The following is a 16,027-nucleotide window of genomic DNA, read 5'->3' as shown; positions in this document are numbered from 1 at the left end:
TTTCTGATGAGGAAGGATGTGAAAATTCCTATTTAAGTTCAGCCTCAAATATAATTCTAAAGGATCAGACTTGGCATGCTCACCTCACCTGTCCGTCATCAATACACATCAAAGAGATGAAACTTCCATTTCGAGGAAATGGAAAATAAAACGACAGACCTCAAGGAACGTCCTCCAGGAAACCAGAATTATTATGATCATGGCTGTGTTTGTCTTCAATGAGCCTATGCAGGCTTGATGACTAGCAACACTATTTTTACCAAATCCTTATGATGTAACCTCACCGAAGTCGAAGTCAGGGAAATACAGGGATTTGGCAGGCCACTGGGAAAAGAGAAATGTAATACAATGCCACTGCAGACTGCAGTCTGCTCTGAGCTAAACTACTCCAGATGTTTTTCGTCTTCATTTAATGTTTCTCGAAATACAATGTCTTAGCGTCACTCAAGGCAACAAAATTTATAACATGCTAATTAATAGCAAGATGCTTTGCTAAGAAATTCTATGAGTATGTAAGTATACTTTTAGAGCTGTAAAGTTTTTTGTTTTTTGTTTTTTGTTTTTTTTACCTTTCTTCTGTCCAATTTTACTAGTGGAGGAAGGGAATACTAGGAACCCATAGAATCTTATGTGGCTTAGCATGATTCGTTTTATTTAAATGATAAGAAATAAGCTATGCTATTTACCCTTACATACTGGTTATAATGATTATATCAGTTACGAGCTCAAAACAAAGCCAAGTTGTCCAGGGAGCAAGAAGTGCACTCAGAAAGGAGAGCTATGGGTGTAAAGCTGCTTCCCACCATTATTGATGACTTATCTTTTTTAAATTAAAAGCAAAATCAGGCCTTTTTCCCTGTTCAGGAATTCTTGAACTTCATATTATCAGCAAAACATGTTGCTGCACCTGCTCTGCCAATCCCCAGCCCGGATCAGCCCAACTGTAACTTTCTCAGCTCCTGCATCTAGGCATCAAAGCGTGGATAAGGAAAAAAATTCCCTAACTCAGTCGACTGGCACTGTGACAAATCTATGTTCTCCAGCATCGGCTGGGTCTGCAGGGGTACTGGCTGTCTTTTTATTTCTCCCCAGTCAGGGCAGTTTCAGATTTCCCTTATGCCTGTTTCAAACAATCAACATGCTTGGTGATCCCCTCATCCTAAGTAATTGTCCTTGTCCATATATCACAGACAATATAGAAGTCCTCTCCTTCCCCTCCACCTGCAGCCTCACCTTGGGGGACACTCACCATTCCCCTCCCTTCTTCCTGCCAGAGAAGAGTTATCTCTTGCAACCCTTGAAGTTACCACTTTTAGAGGATACTGAACACCATCTCCTCAGGCATCCTCTGGGACTTCATTATAACGGCTGCTCCACCTCACTCCTCTGTGTCTTTAATCCATCACCCTCTGCTCTCTGGCTTCTTCAGTCTACAGATTTGCTCAACTTTTTCCGTATCACCATGCACGTGCCTGCACACACATATGCATGCACACATAACTCTTTAATCATTTCAGCCTCTAACTCATGCTGCAAATTGCCTTGTTTAGCAATTATCTGTTTACATGGCAGTTTTCAACGGGTCTGGTGATTTTTAATCATTGTTGTGTCACAGATCCCTTTGATAATATGATTAAAGCTATGTACCTTTTCCCTGGAGTCATGGAAAAGGTGTACACACACACACACACACACACACTCACAAGTTGCACATACAATTCCAGATTGTTCACTGACCCCCATAGGAATTATCACTGCCCTCCTGAATACTTTGATTTGCTCCTCTTCTGGGCTCATGGGAGAATTACACTTCCTTGCTGACTTGACATTAGTCAGTGCTTCAGCCAATGAAATGCGAGTGGAAGCGAAGTGTCTGGAAGCTTTAAGAGCCTTCACTCTACGTGCTATGCTTTCTTTTCACTCTGCCACCAGAACAGCTGGGTTCCAGATAGAGACTGCTCCGTCAGCACGGGTCCTGGTGTGCAGAGGACGCAGAGCACAGCACCCAGCAAATCTGCAATGGACATAGTGAGTGAGTGAGAAATAAATCTAGTTGTTTAGAGGGGCTAAGACTGGGGATGGTTGGTTAATGTAGCATAACCTAGGCGATCCTGCTCGATAGCAGGGCACTCTTTGTTAGATATGAAATAATCTAAGTCAGAAAGGTCCTTTCTAGGGGAGCTTAAGCTACCCTCCTTCCTGTCCCTAATCAACAAGTTACTTTTCCCTCAGATTTCTACACTTTCAGTTCTCTCTACCTACGAGACTCTTTCCCTGTTTCTTCCCACGATTCTTCACCCTTCAGAACACTGTTTATGTGTTACCTCCTCAGAGAGGTCCTTTTTGGCCTTGTTCCCACCCCATTCAGGCCCCGGTTACTGTCATTCACATCACCCATTTCTCGCTTTCACAGAGCATGTCACAGCCCATAATTATCTTGTTTATTTTCTGTCTCTCAAGTTCTGAATGTACCATATCTGTATTATTGCTATCAACAATGATTCATAAATAACAAACATCATGCTGCTTTAGCCCCATATGAACTTAAGGGAGTACATTCAAAATAGGGAGTGTTCTCATTTGTTTAATATGATAAAAATAGAACCATGAATGTTCTGAGCAAGTCACATTAAACACTGTTCTAAACTACGTTAATGGAAGAAAAAGCTCTAACTAAAAATGTTGGGCAAGTGTTCCAATGTTTCGATGTGCACCAAGAACAAACCACTGAATCTTGGTAGTCACCCAGGAACTATTAAGAGGTTGGCTTGACATTTTGGGTTCTTTTCAGATAATTTCGGCCAATAGCACTAACAACCTTTGATCCCAACCCAGTAAACAGTAGCTTTTGTAATTCACTGGCATACATTTCTTGTTTTATTATGTTTTGCTTACTTTTTTCTCTCTTTTACTTAGTATATGCGCCAAACATTCGTACTTCACAGTGACAGTAAGAATTAGTCCTTAAGTTCCAGAAAGTATTGGGTGGCTAAATCTTTGTTACGCATCCATGAATATAGGTACAATACCTTGTCATAAAATAATTAATTCATATTTGTTCAATGAATGAATTAATAAAATTAGTATTATAAAATTACCAAACATTTGTTTAATTTGCCTTTATTATTTATATGGCACAGTATACAAGGTCTGACAATTAAGTTCACGAACTTGCCACCATGCACTTACACTGGGGCCACTGCACAAACAGTTCAGTAAGGTTTCATAACCCTGGTATATCAGTGTCTCACAGCTGTGTTCATGTCAACATGTGGCGGTGTCTTGCTGAGTGGTGTTCATTATTGTCGCGTGTTTTTGTGTGTCGTCGCGAGAATGTCTGATCTTGAATTAGAGCTATGAACAACATTAAGTTTCTTGTTAAACTTGGCAAGAGAGGAAGTGAAATCAGGGACATGTTAGTCCAAGTTCATTGGAATAATGCCATGAAGAAAACATCAGTGTACAAATGGATTAAACGTTTACCTGAAGGGAGAGAATGCGTCACTGATGAAGAGAGGTCAGGGCAGCCAGTAATGAGCAGAACTGACGAAAACATTGCAAAAATTCATCAAATTGTGCATCAAAATCGTCAGCTGACTGTGAGAAGCATAGCAGACCAATTCACCAAAACACCAATAGAGAAACAGTTAGGAAAATCTTAACTGAAAATCTTGGCATGAGAAAGGTTATGTGCAAAAATGGTCCCGAAGGAGCTCACAGGTGAACAAAAGCAAAGGAGAGTTGACATTTGCCAACTTTTGGAGAGGCAAGACAATGTTTTGGGCCATGTTATCACTGGTGATGAAACATGGGTGTACCAATACAACCTTGAAACAAAGCGTCAAAGTGCACATTGGAAATCAGCCAATTCTCCACAAGGAAAAAAGTTCCGTCAGTCCAAATCAAGAGTCAAAACGATGTTGCTAAACTTGTTTGATATCAGAGGGATTGTTCATTATGAATTTGTACCAACTGGACAGTTAACCAACTTTATTATTTAGAAATGCTGAAAAGGCTGCATGAAAAAGTTAGACAACATGAATGTTTCACCAACAATTCGTGTTGTTGCGCTTGCATCAGGACAATGCACCAGCTCACCGGCACTGTCTGTGAGGGAGTTTTTAGCCAGTAAACAAATAACTGTATTGGAACACCCTTCCTACTCACCTGATCTGGCCCCCAATGACTTATTTACCCAAAGATAAAGGAAATACTGAAAGGAAGATATTTTTATGACATTCAGGACATCAAGGGTAATGCACGACAGCTCTGATTGCCATTCCAGATAAAGAGTTCCCAAATTGCTTTGAAGGGTGGCCTAGGTGCTGGTGTCCGTGCATAGCTTCCCAAGGGGAGTATGTCAAACGTGACCATAGTGATATTCAGCAAGGAGGTATGTAGTACTTTTTCTAAGTTTGTGAACTTAATTGTCACACGTCATATATACCATTAAAGACAATTATTCTAGTTTTCAAAACCAAAGTTTTATCCTTATTGTTTCACCTGCAGGCAAAGCTAACATGTTTACTGTTTTAAAATTTCAGAAACACGTGACTTAAAATCAATATGTAATAATTCTAATTTAATTATCTTTAAAAAATGTGTTAAGCAGCCTTGATATTTGATAAGACATTCAGAAGTTGTAATGCTATCATTCCAACATATAATAGATTCTGAAAAATATTCACCTCTTCAAATATTCAATTTCATAAGCAGAAAGTCTGGAGATCTTCTAAACTAATTAATAAGATAAATTTTAGTCTTGATGAGAACAACCAAACAAAATGTTTTAAAATTGCTAAGAAGCTTAGTTTGGAAACAAAAATAAGCTTAGTTTAGTTTTTACATAAACGGTTTTTTGTTTGTTTATTTGTTTGTTTTCTTTAAATTTCTTATGTAGCAGTGTGCATTGCAAAATAGTATTCCTTAAAATGTTGAGGATATTCACAACCCTATCACATGTAACATGTGTAATTGGTATATGATAGCTATATTTTTCTACTTAGATTTTTACAAAAATCCCCATGTGCATCTTAAAAATAACATGGACTTTTTGGGTTGGGTTGGGGTGTTTCTTCTTTTTAAATTGTTTCCTCTCAATTAATTAACTTTTAAGAAATCATCATCTGCCACTGTTTTAAGAGAATATGGGTAATCACATGGGGCTTAATGTCTTTAAAATGGGACATCTTTAAACATGTGTGTGCAAACATTTGCACACATATAAAGAGATACATTTTTAATTTTTTTGCATAAAAGCAGGTCATTTCTCAATTTGTCACCACTACAACACAGCCTTCAAAAAAAAGTGACAAATGTTTCTTTTTTATTTTACTGGGGCACTTCATCCAAATGCATAATTTCCACAGAAATAGTTGCTATAGAGATGCAAAAGGGATAAATAATAATGAATTATGCTAGCAAAAACTGCAACTGAAGTAGGGCAGTATCAAGGTTTATGTTTAATAATGCTGAAATGCTGACTATATTTATTCTTGACTTCATGTATACTCCAAATTGAATGTTCTGAGTCCCAAACTGGAAGGCTTTTTACTATAAAAAATAACACATCTTAATGAAAATATTTTAGTAGGCGTTCCAGATTAGAAAATCAATACATGCCAAAAAAGTTTCCTTTGTCCAAAAATAGTAAAATTTAATGAATAATGGATTCAAGTGATGCCAATTGCTTTCTTTTATTTCATGCAAAATTTCCTTATATGAAATAAAAGAAAGTGAGATTTTCTACACAAGATTTGCAGACGTCTTGGCTCTCAAGAATAAATGCTTCTTCGGGTTGATTCATGTCTTGTTTATCTTGCTAAGGAGCTTATTTTTAAATAGTGCTCTATGACAGAATTTAGAGATTTTCATGATGTTTATTAAAGAAAAAAATCATAAGTTAAATCTCCTAAAAAAAACATTTGGCTTGCTCAGGCATTATACTTTAAATACTGAATTATTAACAAGACATCTGGTAAATGTGAAAGTGGCTATTAAACTCTTGTAGTCTTTGATTTTGCTAATTAAGTTTTATAAAACTTTAGAGAGAAAATAGTTTTCAGTCTTCTCACTTAGACATTAGAGTTTTAGGAAAAAATTATTTTAGCAGATTGATACACCCTGTGTTCTTTTTTCCCCTTTTTTAAAAATTAAATTTATTGGAGTGACAATGGTTAGTAAAATTGCATAGGTTTCAAGTCTGCATTTCTATAATACAGCATCTATATATCAGGGTAAAGAAGGTCAAATACACCCTGTGTTCTAAAACCAAAATTACCCTATTTTTTAAAAAAAGTAACACTAATACACTCATTCATATTATAAAATTTAACTCCTAGTTGCCAATAAAATCAATACAATCAGTTTAAGAAAAAGTGGGGAAGGAAGGAATGAGGGAGGAGGAATCCTCTCTTAGATAATTAGTAACCTCTCTACACCTTTGTCTCTGAAAATGTTGCTCTTTATGATTTCTATAAGCCTTCAATTTTATGCTGCTTTAGCAACACTGTAATCAAAATTATTTCAGGAACAGTTAGGAATTGTGGAATAGCATGGGTTGTAGTTTCAGATAGGCAAGATTTCAAAGCCAAGCACCCACATTTACTGTGGACCTTGGTCAAGATTTAGCACCTTCAGTCTCCTTTGTCATCCATAAATTCATAAGGCACTTATCCTACAATGATCTGAATTTTATATCAATGCTCCATTGACATTATCTTCATGAAGGTCACCAATAGGCCCTTAATTTAAAAACTTAATGATTATTTAGCTCTTATTGTATTTGATCTCTTTGCAATATTTGACTAATCACCATTTCATAATTCTTCAAACTGTTTTCTTCCTTGGTTTCTGTGGCCTACCGTTTTCTGCCTTTTTTTTTCTTATTTTCTGAGTGTTCATTATCACTCTTGTTTGCAGATTCTAGCATCTCTGCTATGAATTAAATGAACTCTGTGCTCTTCTCCTTCTGAATTGTCTTCCCAACAAATTCCACCCACCACTGCTCTTTCCCATGGCTTCAACCCCCACCATGGACCCTGACGACTGCCCTCCATGTGCCTCCTTTCCAGAGCTCGCTCTCCAACTTGGTGTCCCCATACTGCTACTGCCTTTGAACAACTTCACTGAATTGTTCTATTAGTACCTTTCAAAACTTCCACCCCTCTAACCGAGACAGAAATCTCGCTAGAGCTCATCCCAGGCTCCTGGCTCCCACATCCCCCCAGGCTACGAAAGCTTATTGATTCCTCCTCTAAACTCTCCTGATTCTTTCTGCCACTGCTCTAGTCCAATTCCTTATGTTTAGATCAATGAAATAGCTTCTACGTTATTCAGAGTAGTTGAAATATTGTAACAGAACATTTGTAACAAATGTGGTAACAAAAATCTCAGTGGTTCAGCACAATAAAGATCTTTTCCTTGCTCCTGTCACAACCCAGTGCAAGCTGTTGGGCAGGGTCTGCTCCACTCAGGTAACCAGGCTCTTTCCATGCAGGGGCCACACCACCTCCTAGTGGCCTGGAGTCCTCTACCACACCCTTGTATCTAGCATGCCATGAGAAAAGAGAGAGGGTGGGGTTTTGTTCCGGGCTTGGTCTACAGACAACGGGAGCAGGGATAGACTAAATGCAATTAAAACTTTTATTCAAAAAGGGGAATGATGGCAGACAAATAGTGTTCACTAGTTCACTGCAATTCTGAAATCCTGCTTGACAAGTTTTATGAGGTCCCCTACCCTGGGAGAGATTTATTTGATTAAACTTTAATTCTGCTCTCTGGGAATAATGCCATTGTCCCTTTCTTCTTTGGCCGTCAGCTCTTAAGGGTTCTTACTGTCTATTTATTCACTTTGGGCATAGCTGAAGTGAATGTTACCAAAAGTTTGCAAGTCAAAAGGTGATTTCGCAGATCAAACAGTCAAAAGTATATTTAGTCTGATATTTTGGAATTCTTGACAAGTTCTTCAAAAACTTGGTAAGCTTCTGTTGTGGTATTTGATTCCATCTATAATTCTCAGGTCTTTCCTCTCTTTCTTTCCTTCCCCTTTCTCTCCTTAACTGCAGCTAAAAGGTGGCATCTATTGGATTATTGTTTCTTATTGAAAGGCCACACTTTAATCTGATCAGGTTGTCCAACTAAGAAGTTTTACTGGTCCTTCGAGGCTCCACGTGGGATCTGGAAGCCGTTGACTCTCCAACCATTTTTCACCCCAAGTCTTTGGACTCTCCTTATTGTTTTTTATTCATCTTGAAAACTGGCCAGTTCTTTCTGAGCGCATCTCTTTTTTGAAACCCCTTTGCAAAGGAAGCCAATAATAGTTATTACATGCTAACACTCTAATTCACCTTAGCAAAGGAAGCCAATAATAGCTATTACATGCTAACACTCTAATTATTTTAAAACACTTCCCCAAAAGCAGTGGTTCTTCATATGTGGTCAACACAACCCTGGGAATCCCAAAGACCCATTTAGTGAATCCAAAAGGTCAAACACACTTTCATAGTAATACAAAGAAGTTATTTGCCTTTTGCACTGCATTGGAAGTTGCACCAATGCTACAAAAACAATGATGGGTAAAACTGTTGGTGCTTTAACACACACCAAGGCAATATTACTAAACCATGTAATTGTGCTGTATCGTTGGACATTGCATCACATTTGCTGCCATGTAGTTACAGGTTTTTTTTTTTTAAGTCAGTTTGGCTTAAGAATGCCCTTAATGAAACAGTAAATATTATTTACTTCATTAAACCTGAACCCTTGAGTACATGTCTTTTATATATTCTGTAGGACCTAAAGAAAAAAACACAGAAAGCACTCTGCATATCAAAATGCAATGGCTGTCTGGAGGAAAAGCAATATGCAATTGCCTGAGTTGCAAACTCAACTCGTCTCTTTTTTATGGAACGCCATTTTTATTTGAGAGAACAAGTGATAAACAAAATATGATTATTCAGACTTTGGTATTTGGCAGTCATTTTTTGGAAAATAAATGAAGTGAGACTGTCACTTAAAGCAGAGCAACCTGACAGTATTTTTTTTGCCAATGATAAAATGTGAGCTTTCAAGTGAAAATTAAAATTTTGGAAAATTTGCATCCACCACCATGAGCTTGACAGCTTCTGAATTCTTAAAGGCTTTTCTAAAGAGCTCAGTGGTGACATTAACAAATATGATTTTTAAAAAATATCATATAATAAAAAGTGTGCCAATGGTATATAACTCAATGAAACACTATTTTCAGAGAAACACTGTAAGAGATTACAAAATCATGCATAGGTAAAAGATCCATTTAAAGTGAAAGTAAACCAATGGATTTTAACGTAATAATATGTGAAAACTTCATTGATAGGGTTTCAGATTCCACACTTCGATCAACTTTTTAAAAAATTGTCACTTGTTGAGTTATTATATAGTATCAGAGAATATCCACCATTATCTGAAATGGCTATTCAAATACTCCTTCAAAAGAAGATTCGTCTTCTAACAAGAAATACCTACACATCTGTGTGAGGTCAGATTTTCTTCATGTACTACAATGTATCACAACAGAATGAATGAAAAAGCTAGTGAGAATCTAAATGTCTTCCATTAGAATAGACAACACGGAATCTTGCAATAATGTGAATCAATGCCATTCCTTTTACTAAAATTTTTTTGGAAATACAATTATCATAAAATATGTTAATTATGTCAGCATATTGATTATGATTGTTTTCAATAATATTTTTAACTGAGTTTAATTTTAATATGGTCATTCTTGCTTAGTATAACCCATAAACAAAAGCTTTTTGTGATACTGGAGAGTTTTTAAAAGGGTAAAGGGGTCCTGAGAAGAAAAAGTTTTAAAATCCCTGTCCTAGGGAAGGGATCAGTTAACTATGGCCCACAGATAATATCCAGCTGCTTGCCTGTTTTGTAAATCAAGTTTTATTGGAACACAGCCATATCTATTTGCTTACAAATTGTCATGGCTGCTTTCATGCTATAATAGCGGAATCGAACACTTGCAATAGTGATGGTATTGCTCCCAAAGACCAAAATATTTACTATTTGTCCCATCACAGAAAAAGTGTGATGACCTCTGCCCTACAGCTTTGGTTCTCAAGCCTAGCTGTACATTAGAACTACCTGGAAAACTGTTAAAATAATATTAATGCCCCTTTCTTTCCCCAAAAAACATACAAAGAGCAATTAAGTCAAAATCTCTGGGAGTGGGGTCTGAGCATGAACAGTTTTTAAAATTCTCCAACTGATTCTACTATGTAGCCATGGTTAGGAATCACTGTTCCAAAACTCTAAGAATTTGGGGCAGAAATCCTGCCTTCCAAGTGATTCCAGCAACAGCTTATTCAAGGTTTTCCCATTCATAACCTGGGTTTACTACCTTTCAGGCGCCTAATGTTAGGGTCCTCACTGCCTGCTGGATAAACAATAAGTCAATGCCATATTTGTTTTTGTTATTTCAACAACACCCCACTGCTAGGTACAAATTTCAATATTAATCAGGATAGGTTATCTCCTGCAGCAAACAGTTCTCAGATTTCAGAGGCTAACACCATAAAGGTTTATTTCTTATGCAAATCATGGCACAATGGGCTTTGGTAGGGGGTCTTAGCTCCACAAAGAAACCCAGCTGCTTCTACCTAGAGACCCCACCATCCCTCAGGGCCTCAGGCTACACCTGCTGGATCCCTCCACATCCAGCGGGCAGGTGAGAAAAAAGGAGCAGGAAGGATGGAGTGGAAGGTGTTTTCTGGGCCAAGCCTGGAGGCTGCATACAGAACTTCTATTGGCCAGAACTTAGTCATATTGATCACAACTAAGTGAAAGGGAGGTATAAAACGTAGCCTACCTTTCTGCCAAAAAGGAAGAGCAAAAACAATTTAGTGAACGAGATTTACCCCTGTCACAATCACCTTCCTTACTAGTTTCATATGGCAGCGGTTCTCAACCTGTTGGTCGCGACCCCTCTGGAGGTCAAATGACCCTTTCATAGGGGTCGCATAAGACCATCGGACAACAAAAAGATATTGACATTACGATTCATAACAGTAGCAAAATTACAGTTATAGAGTAACAACGAAAATAATTTTATGGTTGGGGGTCACCACACCATGAGGAACTGTATTAAGGGGTCGCGGCATTAGGAAGGTTGAGAACCGCTGCACACGGAGTACTGTGAAGTACCTCCATGCCTCTGTGGTAGACTGACTATTCCCCAGCACCTGTGAATATCTTACCTTACATGGCAAAAGGGACTTTTACAGATGTGATTAAGGATAGGGACACAGACAGGGGCATATTATCTTGGACTAACCAAGTAGGCTCAATATAATCCCACGAGCCCTAAAAAATGGACAACCTCTCTGGACACAGGCGGCCTCCAGAAGCTGGGAACAACGAGGAAATTGATTCTCCTCAGAAACTTCCAGAAGGGAAAAAAGCCCTGCCAACACCTTGATTTTAATCCAGTGAGACTCACACTGACTAGACTTCTAACACAAAGAACTGTAAGACAATAAATGTGTGTAGTTTTAAGCCACTAAGCTTGTGGTAATTCATTGCAGCAGCTGAAGAAAATAAATACACCCTTCTCTTCCAGGTTCTCACTGCTCTCCTGATGTTCCCCAATTTAAATAATTGCTCACTCCTTTTTTCAAAATTCTTTAATGGCTCCTCATTCATTCACTTAATGAGCACACATTAAGCAATGATGGTGTGTCAGGCACTCTCCCAGTCACCAGGATTGCTGCGTTGAGCAAGGCAGACAGGCAGACGCACTTTCTGCTTCAATGAAGCTTAGGGTATAGTGACTACTGGGCACAGTCTAAGCTCTTCAGCGTGTCATTCAACACCTGCCTGAACAACCCACAGATCATCTCTTGACATTTTTCTCTGCCAGAAGAAGAAAAAAAGTCTTACACACCTGAAGAGTCCTAATATAATGTACTCATTAAGCATCTTCTAAGATCCCATAGTACTCCATGGCCCATTTTAGGAACATCTCTGGCCACAGTATGAAACTGTTCTGCCCTCCCTACAACTTGTTCACCTAGAAAACTCCTACGTCTCCCTTCAAAAGAAGAATATCTCAAATATCACTCCAGAAAATAGGGTCGCTCCTTGTAGACTCCCTCCTCTACGTCTCACTGCAGAGTTTATACATCCAACTTGGCGCTTACTTCACTGACTTGCAACTGCCCCTTTTCCTGGCTTCTAACAGATTCAGAGAGAAGTACCTTAGTAAATTTACTGTTAAATAAAGGCTGGGTTTCCTTCCATTCATTCATTCTCTTCAAATAAGTTCATCCAAACACGTATTTCCCCAGAACTTAATTCTGCAGAAATAGCGACAGCACCATAAAAACACCCAAATTGGAAAAACAGACAAGTTTCTAAACTTCTTTTGCAATATCTTTCCCAGCATGGATCTCCTGTCCATTTCAAAGAGCATCCTTCCTGGAGAAACATGAGATGGAGAGAAAGTTAGAGAATCCCACATGATGACAATCAGACTGAATGCAGCTACTACAAAGCTAAGGTTCTGCATGTACTTCTTTTAGTATATTTCTGCAATTTATTAAAAATTTGTGAGGTGTACTGTGCCTATACTTTCAGCACATACCTGCAACAAACAACCCACCAGCGGATTAAGTTTATATGAATAATTTCATTTGAAAAGATTTAGTCCATCTGCCTAAGAACTGGAGGGGAAAAAAATAGTCTTTTTATAAACATTTCAAGTGTAGAACATTAAACATGTTGTGAAACTATTTTGGTGCAATTTATTGTTAAGGTTTTCTAGGAAAAGAGAGACGCTGGTCTGTTTTATGCATTGACATACTTTCCTAGTACAGTCAACCACTCCATGCAAGAATCACATTCTATTTAATTGAGTGGACAAGAATCTCCCTCATCAATTATTAAATTTCCCCGCATCTGGATATTCTGTGCTCACCACAGTGAACGTTAATGTTTTACTCAGTGACACATCTGTAACATATGAATTGTGATCTGTTAAATAATTTATTGTTTAAAGAGAATATTTTGATAAATCCTTACTGTCGCAATTGCAGAGCCATTCTGCAGAGTCAAACTTTAATATGTTTTCAACCATTTCATGAACAACCACTATTTTGCACCTACTATGTGTAAGGTGAAGGAAGAGATAAGAAAAGAAACACCTGTAGAATAATTACAAGTCAGGGAATAGAGTAAACATTGATTCTGACCATAGGAACATAATTTTCAATAAATAAATCCTAGCTGTCAACACATGAAGTTTTCCTGAACATTGTCACTTATCATTTATTAAGAACTCTCATCCAGAATCTAGCCAACATTGGATTCCTGCTGGCCTTGTGGTTTAGCTTTTTTTGCACACTGAATGATAGTAATTAGCTATCATCCTCATCTTCACCTCCCAACACATTATCAGTTTTGTCGTGGGCATTGATCCTGTATGGGAACCTAACCTGCTAGCCACAGGGTACACAGGAACCAGGAAATTATCCCCCAAGAGGTCAGGGGTGCTGTCTACCTCTGAGTCAATAAGCATTAAAATCAACCAATATATTACGTTTCACACATCCCAATGGCTATAGGGACCCATTTTTTTGTTTTGAGCACAGAAATTGCAATGGTGAAGTCACAATTATCCAGCAATTAGGTTTACAGCTGTAGTTACCCTTTCAATAATCAAGTCTACAAAAATGTGTCCACCCTTCCTTCTGCTGAATTTAATCAGGAAGGTTTCTAAAAAGCTTTCATTTTTATGCAGGTTTCTGAAACCAAGGAAGCAACTGCATCTGAATGAAGTAATAATGGCCAACCTTATGAAGCAGAAAGAACAATAATTTATCCACCTAACATAAGCCTAATTTTTTAAAAAAATAGGGTATTGCCATACTTTATTTCCATATGCACAATACTGAGTCACCATAAAAAACCTGGCTGTCAGAAGAGTGTCTAATTTAGTAAATAATGAACATGAATACCTAACATTTTAGGAATGCTTTCAGCTACAGGTAAACACTCTAACTAGAGTGGACTTTTTTTTTAATTAGGAAATATTTTTTGTTCCCATAGTGAGAAACCAGAGTGACCAGTGCTGGGCTGGTTCAGCAAATCCATCATGCCAAGGACTGAGATTTCTTTGACCCTTCCTTCATAATTTCAAAGAGGCTACTGCAGCTTCCACAGTTATATCCCCTCTCCACTGGGAAAAAGGATGAGATAGTGAGAAGGGTGGTGCCAACATCTGAAAATAAATGTTTTGTCAGGAATATCCCAGAAGATGCTTGTTTGTGTTTCATAGAATTTTGTCCCAAAGTCCCTGCTGGTCTAAGCGTGGCAAGAGAGCAGAGATAGGAGAGAAAAGGAACAGCAAGCAGCCTTTGATGCTGAGAAACTGTCCACACTTAAAGCTAGGCATCAACGCTGTTAGGAGCTAGTGCAGCACTCCCGGGAGGCCTTGGTGTTCTCCTGCTACTTATAAGCAGCCTTCCAAATCCCCACCAGTGTCCATGATGAAGTAAGAAAAATAAGGCAACTCCACGATCTTCTTTAAGCACAGAAACAAGGTCATTGTGCAAACCACAGAAATTTCACGTATCTCCATATCCTGGCTAATATGAAGACCTGTTGCTCCTTTCCCAACTATAGCTTTAGCCTCACTTTATTTTTTCCATCTTATACATAAGGTTTTTAAAATATCCAATCATAGAATTACCCCCAATTCTTGAAAACAACCAATCCAGAGCAAAGCCACTTCTTTAAACCCTCCCTCAAAATCACCTGAGTCCAGATCCTATAATAATCCTTTCAGACACCTTCTATGGAAATGTCCACATGTCCCATGTGTGTGGTCTCCTTCTTTGTAATCAGTAACAAAACCAACTTGTTCCATCACAGGTGTGTTCCTGGCGGTCTTTAGCTGGAAAGTATTGACAGAGAAGATTGGGTCAACCAAACAAGAGTATTTGTCACATCTGTTTTATCCTAGTCAATTTTTAATTAAAATGAAGTACCTTAATATGTCATGCTTCAAAATCCTTAACTAGAAAAGGAGCCAGGATACACTGAACAGAACATCTGATGAATAATCAGGGGATAAGGGCTCTAATATGCTGTAATTAACTAGTTAAGCGACCCCAGTAAGTCATTAAAGGGCAGAAAAGGAACTGACTTCACATGAGTCTAGTGAACCAGTTAATATTAACCATGTTGGAGAGATGGCAAAATGAAAGCTCCAAAAGATTGAGTACATTTTCTTATTTACCTTTGATAAGTGACAGATGCAGGATTTGAACCCAGGTCCTAACTCTAAAGTCTAAAGGTTTCCCATTACCCCAAGTTGTTTTGCCAAGATTTAGCCTCTTCCTCTGTGAACTGACTAGATTGTCGGACTAGAATTTTAAAGGCTCTTTCCACTCACCATTCTAGGACTCAGATGATGAATCATAAAATTCACATTCACTCTTTTTTAATCCTACCTGATCTTCAGATGAAAGGTGCAGGAATAATGTGAGATAATGTATGTTTATGGAGTTTGGAATTTGAGCAAGCCCTTTTTTAAATAGCATGAGTCATGAATTTGATCTACCATTTGAACTTCCAAGTTGAATTAATTTTCAGTTCCTTGTAATTTAAAATATGACTACTTCACTTAAGGAATGGTAGTTGTTATAGCAGCCCAAACTAAGATAGGTATAAATGTATTTTTTTAAGACTCAAATATATCCAGTAATTATCTCTGACTGATGGGATTATGGGGGGGGGGGTTAATTTCTTTTCATTTATCTACATTTTCCAGATTTTCTACCATGAACATATATAATTTTATAATAATCTTAAAAATGTATCAAGTGAAGTTTTGAAACAAATACTAATATATTCCAATAAAAATACACTGTTCAGTATTTCAAGTGCTAAATTCACTTGTCCTTTAAGAAAAAAAAAACCCACCTAGACAAAAGACAAGCTCTCTTCATGCCATGAACTAGCTCAGAGATGCCAATCT

The 16,027-nt window shown here is 37.8% G+C and overlaps 1 long non-coding RNA gene across 2 annotated transcripts; it reads left to right on the top strand.

The window, feature by feature from the left end:
• Positions 1-1,871: 1,871 nt before the first annotated feature.
• On the top strand, positions 1,872-13,849 carry LOC109373418 (uncharacterized). 2 transcript variants are annotated; one of them, XR_002122225.1, is made up of 3 exons: positions 1,872-2,028; positions 12,431-12,547; positions 13,787-13,849. It is a non-coding gene; the product is annotated as an uncharacterized LOC109373418 (long non-coding RNA). The 2 variants fall into 2 exon arrangements; XR_002122224.1 differs by having other exon boundaries at positions 1,872-2,032.
• The last annotated feature ends 2,178 nt before the right edge of the window (positions 13,850-16,027 follow it).

The sequence above is a fragment of the Hipposideros armiger genome, unplaced genomic scaffold, assembly GCF_001890085.2.
Source record: "Hipposideros armiger isolate ML-2016 unplaced genomic scaffold, ASM189008v1 scaffold_722, whole genome shotgun sequence".
Classification (NCBI taxonomy): domain Eukaryota; kingdom Metazoa; phylum Chordata; class Mammalia; order Chiroptera; family Hipposideridae; genus Hipposideros; species Hipposideros armiger.
Note: the sequence above shows the minus strand (reverse complement) of the source record. Positions and strands in the feature narration are given on the sequence as shown.